This window comes from Apium graveolens, unplaced genomic scaffold (genome assembly GCF_009905375.1).
Source record: "Apium graveolens cultivar Ventura unplaced genomic scaffold, ASM990537v1 ctg9132, whole genome shotgun sequence".
NCBI classification, from domain to species: domain Eukaryota; kingdom Viridiplantae; phylum Streptophyta; class Magnoliopsida; order Apiales; family Apiaceae; genus Apium; species Apium graveolens.
The window spans coordinates 1,071-12,639 of record NW_027421764.1 but is presented as its reverse complement, the minus strand read 5'-3'; the positions used below and the strand labels follow the sequence as shown (position 1 = coordinate 12,639).

General features: G+C 37.2%; 1 pseudogene; it reads left to right on the top strand.

Moving 5' to 3' along the window:
- Positions 1 to 2,058: 2,058 nt before the first annotated feature.
- LOC141705626 (uncharacterized) lies at positions 2,059 to 5,833 on the top strand (annotated as a pseudogene).
- The last annotated feature ends 5,736 nt before the right edge of the window (positions 5,834 to 11,569 follow it).

Below are 11,569 nucleotides of genomic sequence, written 5' to 3'. Positions count from 1 at the left end.
ACCACAAGAATGTTCCCCTTGTTTACATGTCAATCATGATGTCAATCATGGAACAGCCTTAGGTAAAGGAGGTAAATTATTTTGTCCCTATTACTTCTCAACCACCTATTTCTTTACAATCAACTGTGGCCATGGCACCTGTGACAGTGACCAAACAGGTGTTTACCCAAGCCACAAAACCAAAAATCTTAAAATCGAACTCAAAGAAAGCCCCCTCTAGTTTCTCTCAAAAGCAGCTAGTTGTAAAATCTACTAAAAACCAAGAGGGGAGTGTGAAGGGAAGTAAGTCTGGTGAGGGACAGGGTGAACATAAAAGAAGCCCTAAGAATAAGGATGGAGAAGTGAGTGTAACCAAACCTAGACACACTGCAGTTTCCCAACAAAATGTAGTGATTAATAAGGATATAAGCTCATTACTAGTTTCATCCTCCCAAAAGGATGTTACAATTGAAACAAGCTCTCAACCAAGAGCACAGGCCAAGAGGGTTAGGGACACAAGCTCACCCCGAACTTATGATAGAAATAAGAAATCCAAAATACTTGGGCATACACATGGTGCACACACTGTGCAAATTGCAGTCAAAGACTCGGTTACAGCACCTTCTCAAATTCAGATTGATGTGGCTCCAGTAAATGTGGAGTCACAGCCAAAATCTTTAGTGATAGAAGCACCTCACACACAAAATTCACCCACAAATTCTCTGGATGTGGACATGATTCACACATCAATTCCTGACTTTCCTTCTTTAACTCTCATGGAGAAGCCAAAATCTACAGCAAGTGAGCATCATTTTTTAGATGATTTGTTGGCTCACTTTCCATTTCTTTCTGATTCTACTGAGAATACTGTGCAAAATCTCAAATCAATCACCACAGATTCTACAGTAGTTTCTAATCCAAACTCTGTCATTTCTACTATCTCGACGGATATTGTTCATCTGTTGACCAATGATTTTATCTCGACAGATGTGCTTAACAGAAATTATCCGTTGACACTTTCAACTACTGCTTCGACGGATGTTTCTCATCTGTTGACAATCACTGCACAACTTGAAATCTCAACTGTTGTCACAAGTATAGATGATTTAGTAGTTATACAATCACTCTAAGGATTGAAGGAAGGGAGTGAACAGAGTGAGAGGCTGAGTTTCTCTCAGGCAAAAGGAGAGGAAAAGAGTGAAAATATGCAAGGTATTTCTTCCAGCTTGACAAAAGTGAGTGAGTGGAGTCCCACCTTAGTAGGTGAAGGTGAGAGTGTAAGGGTGGGAAGCCAAGGGGAGCCCTTGATGTAAGAAAATAGAGATTATGAAAGAAAAAGCAGGTACATAAGAATGGAAAGAGCCCATTGCTAGTGAGTTAAGGGATGTCAATGAGGATGAAAAGAAATGTATTTGTTTTAATATTTGCTTAAGTTTATATCATGTCGTGAATTATTTTTATTAACTTCTAATTTTGGTTAACATTAACAATAAAAGTTCCTTTTTTTGATTTGAGTTTCTTCCTTAGATCTTAATACTGAAGTGGACTACTAAACCAAAATGGCAGTATCTAGGTTACATTGTTATATTTGATCTTCTCAAGTCCGGAGTCCCCCAGTTATATAGTATTTAATCAATATTTCGTGATTAATGATCCTTATTCTTTCTTGTCTTTTGAAATGATTATACTTGTTTGTGAATCCCTTGATCCTTGTGTCCGATACTATGACATGCACATCCCCTCATCGGATAGGGGATTCTGTTAGATATTGTGAGAGTTTACCCTGGAGTTTGAATCAGTCATAGTTAAGTTTAGTAGATAAGATTAGTTTCCTTGTTTTTAGTTGATAGAAATGTTCAAATCAGATTATCTAGTAGTTCCTATTTTGTAGGAAAATTTGTTTTATGTAAGCCTATACAATAGGCAGTCTCAGATGAAATAACGTATGTAGTTTTCTCTTATTCAACATCAAATAAACAATTTTATTTCTTAACAGCGGTATCAGAGCTTACATCCTAAGGGCTGTGAAGCAAATTTCTTAAGTGTGTGAGTGCTTAACACAATGAGGTTGGTGTAAAAATGTCTAGTTCTAGCAGCACTTCATCCTTAATTCCAATGTTTAATGGCGAAAACTATCACATATGGGCTGTTAAGATGAGGTTTTATTTGAAGTCTCAAGGTTTATGGAGTGTAGTGCTCTCTGAAGAGGATCCACCCCCATTAAGAGGTAATCCAACAATTGCTCAAATAAAAGTAAATGAAGAGAAAAGACTCAAGAAAGACAAAGCAATCACTTGCCTTCATTCAGCTCTTACAGATCAGATTTTCACTAAAATTATGGATTTGGAAACACCTAAGCAAGTATGGGAGAAACTCTAAGGTGAATATGAAGGAAATAGCAGGGTCAAAGCTGTTAAACTTCTCACGTTGAAGAGAGAATTTAAATTGATGAAGATGAAGGACACTGAATCTATTAAAGATTATTCTGGCAGGTTAATGGATGTTGTAAATCAAGTGAGGTTACTTGGCGAGGCATTCACGGATCAGAAGGTAGTTGAAAAAATCATGGTTTCAGTGCCTCAAAAGTTTGAATCTAAGATCTCTGCAATTGAAGAGTCCTGTGACATGAAAGATCTTACGATTGCAGAGCTAATCAGCAAGCTTCACGCACAGGAGCAAAGGGTTTCAATCAGAGGTGATGTATCTACTGAAGGAGCATTTCTAGCAAATCAGAAAGGAAGATTAGAAGGGCTTTCAAAGAATGGAAACTTTTCACCTTGCTCTCACTGCAGAAGAACCAATCACGCTGATAAAGATTGTTGGTACAAAGATAAACCATCAATTCGTTGTAATTTCTGCAAAAAACTTGGTCATGGCGAGAAGTATTGCAGAGCCAAAAAGAAACCATCCGAGCGGCCAACACAACAAGCAAACATGGGTGTAGAAGATGAAAATAATGATGAGCATTTATTTGTGGCATCACAAGAAGTTGGTTCTCATGATTTAAATTCTTGGTTGATTGACAGTGGGTGTACCAGTCACATGACCAGATATTTGTCAATTTTTACATCTATTGATACATCAGTCCAACCAAAAATCAAGCTTGGAAATGGGGAAATTGTGCAAGCAAAAGGAAAAGGGGAAGTTGCTATCAACACCAGAAAAGGTACGAAGATCATTTCAAATGTCCTTTATATCCCAGAACTAGATCAAAATTTGCTTAGTGTTGCACAAATGACAAAAAATGGGTATGGGGTATTTTTTAAGGAAAATTATTGCTTGATTACTGATGTACGTGGTGTAGAGATAGCAAAACTAAAAATGATGGGAAACAGTTTTTATTTGAAACTTGATTTAGTAGAAGTTCATGTTTTTAGTGCTAAGATTGATAATAGTGTTGTTTGGCACAAACGATATGGTCACTTTAATTTAAAGTCACTAAAGTTCATGCAAGAAGTTGGTATGGTTGAAGATATGCCTGAAATCACAATTAGTAGTCAAACATGTGAAAGTTGCGAGCTAGGAAAACATCATCGACACCCATTTCCTAAAAATTTGGCCAGGAGAGCTACTCAAAAGCTGGAATTAATCCACTCGGACATTTGTGGACCAATGAGCACGTCCTCACTAAATGGTAGCTTGTATTTTGTACTATTTATTGACGATTTAAGCAGAATGACATGGGTTTATTTTCTAAAATCCAAGTCTGAAGTTTTCTCTGTGTTCAAAAGCTTCAAAAAACTGGTTGAAACTCAAAGTGGGGAAACGATTAAGATGCTCAGAACTGATAACGGCGGTGAATATACCTCAAAAGATTTCAAAGCTTTCTGCAAAGAATTTGGAATCGTACATTAGCTTACGGTGCCATACTCACCGCAACAGAACGGTGTCTCCGAAAGGAAGAACAGAACAGTAATGGAAATGGCAAGGTGCATGCTATTTGAGAAGAAGTTGCCAAAGGTTTTGTGGGCCGAAGCAGTCAACACCTCTGTATATTTGTTGAACAGATTACCAACTAAATCAGTTGAAGGAAAAACACCAATAGAGGCATGGTCCAAAGAAAAACCATCTGCTAAGGGTCTTAAGATATTTGGGTCTATGTGCTACTTTCATGTGCCATCTGTCAAGAGAGGCAAGTTAGATGAAAAAGCTGAAAAAGGCATTTTTATTGGATATGCAGCAGAAGCAAAAGGCTACAGAATATATAGTTTAAGCAGAATGAAAATTGAGATAAGTAGAGATGTGCACTTCGATGAGAATTCATACTGGAATTGGGACTTGAAAGAAGTTCAAAGTTGTGATCAGACCACTTTATCAATCCCTTTACCAGTAAAGGAAGCTACATATGATGAAAATCAAGGTGATGTTTCAAAAACTTCAGATACACCGGTGTTAAAGGAGAGATCATTAGCTGACGTATATGAGAGATGTAATCTCGTACATGCTGAACCTACAAATTACAATGAAGCTACAGAGAAATCAGAATGGGTAGAAGCAATGAAAGCTGAAATTGATGCTATCGAGAGGAATAAAACTTGGGAATTGGTAGATTTACCTAAGAGTAAGAAGGCAATTGGCGTGAAGTGGGTTTTCAGAACTAAATTTAATCCAGATGGCTCAATCTTTAAGCACAAGGCCAGATTAGTTGTGAAAGGTTTTTCTCAAGTTGCTGGAGTGGACTATGGGGACACATTTGCACCCGTAGCCAGGCATGATACAATCTGGTTGCTACTTGCACTTGCTGGTCAAAAAGGATGGGAAGTGTACCATTTAGATATTAAATCAGCTTTCTTGAATGGTATACTTGTTGAGGAAATTTATGTTAAACAACCGGAAGGTTTTGAAGTTGTTGGACAAGAGCATAAAGTATACAAGCTATATAAAGCTTTATATGGCTTGAAGCAAGCACCGAAGGCCTGGTACAACAGAATTGACTCCCATCTGATCAAACTTGGATTTAGGAGGAGCGAGAACGAAGTTACTTTGTATACAAAATAAGATGAAGATGGTTTGCAACTGGTAGTGTCACTTTATGTTGATGACATGCTCGTGACTGGAAGTAACACAAAAATGATAAATACTTTCAAAATGGAGATGCAGGATGTCTTTGAAATGTCTGATCTTGGCACCATGAATTACTTTCTTGGAATGGAAATAAAGCAATGCAGCTCAGGTATCTTCATTTCTCAAAAAAATTATGCTATTGATATTCTTAAAAGGTTTAAGTTAGATTCTTGCAAAGAAGTAGCAACTCCATTGGTACAAAATGAGAAGATTTCAAAAGATGATGGTGAGAAGCTTGAGGATTCCTCTGCATTTAGAAGCTTGGTTGGCAGCCTATTGTATTTGACAGCAACTAGACCTGATTTGATGTTTTCAGCTAATTTGCTTTCAAGGTTTATGAGTTCACCTAGCAATGTTCACATGGGGATTGCAAAGAGAGTGCTAAGGTACATAAGAGGAACGAGTAATCTTGGCATATGGTATTTAAAAAAAGGAGGAGTTAAGCTAGATGGTTATCATGTTGACATTACAGGAGTTAAGCTAGAGGGTTATGCTGACAGCGATTGGGCTGGAAGTGTTGATGACATGAAGAGCACTTCAGGTTATGTATTTACAATTGGTTCAGGTGTGATTTGTTGGAATGCGAGAAAGCAAGAAGTAGTGGCACAATCAACCGCCGAAGCCGAGTATATCTCTCTAGCAGCTGCTGCAAATCAAGCAATATGGTTAAAGAAATTGCTTACTGATTTATGCCAAGAACAAAGCTCACCAACTGACTTATTTTGTGACAACAAGTCAGCTATTGCAATTGCAGAGAATCCCGTGCAACATGGCAGAACCAAGCACATAAATGTGAAATATCACTCCATTAGAGAAGCCGAAAAGAATTGTCTTACCAAGGTACATTACTGCTCAACTGATGTACAACTTGCTGACATTATGACAAAGGCACTTCCCAGGTCAAGGTTTGAGTATCTTAGGAGGAAGCTTGGAATGAATAAGGCAAATCTCAAGGAGGAGTGTTAGATATTGTGAGAGTTTGCCCTGGAGTTTGAATCAGTCATAGTTAAGTTTAGTAGATAAGATTAGTTTCCTTGTTTTTAGTTGATAGAAATGTTCAAATCAGATTATCTAGTAGTTCCTTTTTGTAGGAAAATTTGTTTTATGTAAGCCTATACAATAGGCAGTCTCAGATGAAATAATGTATGTAGTTTTCTCTTATTCAACATCAAATAAACAATTTTATTTCTTAACAGATTCTTCCTAAATCCTAATTTTGATTCTTTCACCACAATTTGTAATCAAAATTTCTGTTAACCTCCTACTTTCCTAAAATTAAGTATCAGTTTTTGTTAGTAAATACAAACATATTATGCTGGTGTTCATTTTTGCATAAATTAAAATATTTTACCTGTATTTTATGTTTTAGATCAATAAATTATGCATTTGATTAAATTTGCTTATAGTTTGTGGTTTTTTTAACAAGATTGAATATCTATAACATGAAATCTAGAGAAAATCTATATTTCTATATGTAGTGCCCCCCGCACCCGAATTCCCATATTATTATATTTATTTATTAGATTTTTATCCACGCACCCAGCACTTCTGCACCCGTATCCTTGCTTGTCAGTTGCCGAAGAAATCTTTCATTGAACTAATGAGAAGATGTGCGGAGATCTCAAATATTTTGGAAATTTGAAATTTTGAAACCCAAAAATCTGGAAAATAGGCATTGTAAGGAAGTTCTGCAACTTTTATGTCACACGTCTTAGAGAAGTCCTACCCTTAAGATCAAGTTGCATCACATCTCAATCAGAACTTGATACAATTTATGAAATCCGCACATGATGGTCATTGGAATCATTTAAATGATTTACTACTTTGTTTGACAAGCTCAGCCTTGTGGTTTGTATTGGCTATTCTATCTATTCAAATGAGAATGTTGTGTTTTACAGTTGGTGATTAATGGAATTATCTTCTTTATTGCAGGAAGTATTATTTATATACAAGTCGTTAACACCTGAGAAACTTACTATGAAAGATTCAAGTAAAGTTTGTGATGTACTTGTTTTGTTTGAGGTCATTTCCGCTCCTTTAATTTCCTTTTCTAGTGGTATTAACTTTGTAATGTATTTGCTTTATATGTTCGATTTCCTAATTTTCAAACTTTTTCTTATCAAATTTATTTTTACTTATCAAATTTATTATCTATATACATCAAATTTATTTTTACTTATTGAGGAGCCATAGCTGGTACTCTATGAACTTAAAAATTATATATGCAACTCTAATATCAAAGTGTATTTTCTATTGAATACAGTGTTTGGCCACTCACCCTCAAACGAAGATGCAGTTCCTTAATGGTATTTTTCTAAACTTTCTGAAAGCTATGTGACTGGTTTCTGTTAATGTATTCAGTATTTACATTAGTCTTCTTCAACATAGTTGGATGTATCCATAGTTATAGCTTCTTCTCACCAAATGATATAAGCTAATTTCATTCTATAACTTTTGTTGATTTCTTGCTGTCTGATATTGCTACTTAAAGACTACACATGATATTGTCGAACTTGACGTGTTTTGATATATAAATGAATTCACTTTATATTTCAAGCTGGTATGATTTGTTTATGTGAACACCAAAGAAACAGGACACTGAGGTAAAATCAGGGATTCAGTTGAAGTTACAAGTTTGTTACATATATTCTGGGATGAGGATTTTGCAAACTTATTCAAATATTGTTATTAACTGATTTGAATAGGATAATTAAGGAGCTAGATAAGGTTAATCATAGGCAGACTTGTATTAACTTACTTTTTCCTTGCAGTTCAGATACATTGTTACCTGTACCCTTTCTTGGAGACTGAAGAAATGAGCAAGCCATTCCAGTACCTAAGGCTAATGAGCTTGGGGGTCATTGGTGGTCTTCTGAAGGAGGTACAATTCCACTCTAAATCAATACATGATACCTTCAATTTTTTATACTTTAAGCCATTTGAATTATTAAAACAGCTAAGCACCAGTAACCTTGCATGGAAGTATTTTCTCATTGCTAGTTGCTACCTGCCCTTTCAAGTTTCAGCTCTGAATTGAATGCAATGTTGAGATGAATTAGCTTAATCAGAACCATAGTTCAAGAAAATGTCCATTATTTCTTACCAGATTGCATATCAATTTGCTTTAATATGATCTGATATGCCTATAAGGTTCTACTCCAAATATCATCTGAATCTTCTCTACTATGCAGGTTGGCGACCCTTCGACAAAGGTTGCTGTTCACTGTTTGCTTGAATCAGGACTCTTCCCTTTGTGTCTAAAATCCATAGAATATGGAAATGAACTTTCACAATCATTAAGTGTCCATTAAAATTTGAACTCAACATTCTTTTGCTTCTAAGCATTTTTTTACTGCAATATATCACCTTACATGTAAGACAGTACAGAGTATGTAATCTGGTTACTAAAAATTTCAAATTAATCTCCCTTTCTAGTGTTTCTGCTAGATGTTTATTGAAAAAGGGATTTTTAGTTAATACTCCATGTTTCGTATTAATACATATCAAGTCGACTTGATGAACATCTAATATTTTGGTGTTGATGAACATTGTAGAGATTTAATCAACACACACCTTTGAACACACACACACACCTTTGAACACAATACACACGCACACTCTAGTGTATATTTAAACTGGGAATAAAACAAGCTATATTATTCATTCTTTAGAGAACATAGTACAGGGATATATATATAGAACGACACAACTGTGAAAGCTAGCAATCAAGAGCTAAAAAATCGGGAAGTACCAAACAGACTCAATCAATCTCTTATCAAGTCTGTACTCCCTTTATTCATTCCTATAACTACGTTGCCCATAGAACCAAATCCATTTTCCCCCTTGACACACGCTATTAATAATACTATCTAAAAATAAACATGTTTGGATTAAAGGAAAGTCCAACATATTCCCCCCTAATCTCAACATGTTTTTTTTTATTCAGACCACAAATTCAGTTTGCTGCAGCAAGATCTTCAACACCTATCATCTTTCTCATTTCTTCAAACTTAACCCTTCCTAATGCCTTGGTTAAGATATCCGCCCTCTGTTCTTGAGTAACCACATGCTTAACTATTAGTTCACCTCGTTCAATGCATTCGCGAATGAAATGAAACCGGACATCTATATGCTTGCTCCTACCATGTAGTACTGGATTCTTCATTAACTCTATAGCAGACCTATTATCTATGTGGAGCACAACTGGACCAACTGGTTGTCTTGAGATTTCACTCAGCAAACCACGAAGCCATATGCTCTGTGTGGCTGCTACCGTGGCTGCCATATATTCTGCCTCGCACGAAGATAAAGCAACTACCCTTTGTTTCTGTGAAGACCTAGATATTAAACTCCTGTTGAGATAGAAGCACATCCCTCCAGTACTTCTTCTATCGATGACATCCCCAGCCAAGTCACTGTCAGAAAACCCGTACAGGATCCTGCTATTCATTTCATTTGCATATACTAAACCATAATCAATCGTTCCTCTTATGTACCTTAAGATGTGCTGCACAGCTTGTTGGTGTTTAACCGTGGGATTCTCCATAAACCTGCTTACCACACCCACAGCATACGCAATGTCTGGTCGAGTATGCGTTAAGTAACGCAAGCTCCCAACAATGCGTCTATACTCAGTAGCATCCACCAAAGTGCCATCTTCATCTTTGTCCAGTTGCAGTTTATGTTCCATAGGAAACCTTGACGAGTTGCAGTCCATCATCCCGGATTTATCCAACAGTTTCTTAGCATATGCCGACTGTTTCAACGTCGTACATTTTTCTCCTTGATTTACTTCTATACCTAAATAGAATGACAACAAACCCAGGTCACTCATTTCGAACTGCCTATTCATCTGCTCTTTGAATTCCTCAATTTCCCGTTATCTGACCCAGCTACCAGTAAATCATCAACATATACTCCTATTATGAGTACACTCCCATTTTTGCACTTTGTATATACAACTTGTTCGTGTAAGCATCTGTTAAATCCCAATTTTTTAAACATTTATCCAGCTTTGCATTCTAGGCCCTAGGAGCTTGACGCAGTCCATACAGAGCCTTTGTCAGTCTATACACCATCTATTCCTGACCTTTCTTCACGAACCCTTCGGGTTGAGTAACATACACTTCTTCAAGGAGTTCCCCATTTAGAAATGCTGCTTTAACGTCAAGATGATGAACTCCCCATCCTTCTTTTGCTGCGAGTGCTATCAATAGTCGAACTGAATCAAGACGGGCCACTGGTGCGAAAGCTTCATCATAATCTATCCCTTTTCTCTGGACGTACCCTTCGCAACAAGGCGTGCCTTATGCTTTACCACATTCCCTTCCGGATCCTTCTTCTGTTTATACACCCATTTCAAGCCTATTGGTTTATGTCCAGGTGGCAAATTTGTTAAGGTCCAGGTCTCGTTCTTCTCTATTGTTTTAAACTCTAACTCCATTGCTTCCTGCCACTCTTTTTCTTCCTTTGCTTCGTGATATGATATTGGTCCTTCTATTTTTACCAACATCAGTTCATCAATCACGTCGATAATCTCAGTATGATTATAAATATCCGTTAATAGCTTGAATCTCCTGGGCTCAGTGCTAGTTGCAGATGATGCGTTAGTAGTTCCAGCAGATGACATACCAGAGGTTGCAGTATTACTTGGAGTCTGCAGAGAAGATGGCTGCGATGGCGACTGTTGAACCGGAGATTGCAGGGGTGTTGCAACCTCTTGTTCTGTATCTATAGATTCTCTTATCTCAATATAATTCCCAGGAAATGCAACTCCGCTATCCTCTCCCTGTTCCCATGGCCAGAAAACTTTCTCCTGCATTACAACATCTCGACTAACATGCACAGCCCCTGTTCTTGGATCATATAAGCGATTCCCTTTTGTTCCTGGTTCCTTACCGAGGTATACAACCAATTTACTTCGATCATCCAGCTTCCTTACATGTACTGATGGAATTTTCATGAATGCAGTGCATCCAAATACCCTCAGATGTGTCAAATCCGGTTTATCTCCACTCCATGCCTCATATGGAGTTCTGCCCTTCAAACACCGAGTAGGTAATCTATTCAAAACATAAATCGAGTGGCGCACCGCTTCGCCCCATAGATATGCTGGTAGTTTTGAGCCCTTCAAGAAGCTTCTCGTCATGGCAGCAACGGTCCTATTTCTTCGTTCCAACCACCTCATTTTGTTGTGGGGTGTAGGGTGTTGTGTAGTGCCTTAAAATCCCAGCCCTCTCACAATACAGTGTAAACTCTTTGGAACAGAATTCACCACCCCTATCTGTTCTTAAAATTTTTATGTTTCTCTCCTTTCCATTCTCAACCAATGCTTTAAATTTTTTAAACATCTCAAAGGCATCTCCTTTTTCTTTAACAGATAAACCCACATTTTTCTACTAAAATCATCAACAAATAACAAGAAGTACCGATTACCTCCAGGTGTCATTGGTGTGATTGGTCCACAAATATCGGCGTGTACTATTCCAGTACTTTCTTTGCAAGAAAGCTAGCATATTGCGGGAAA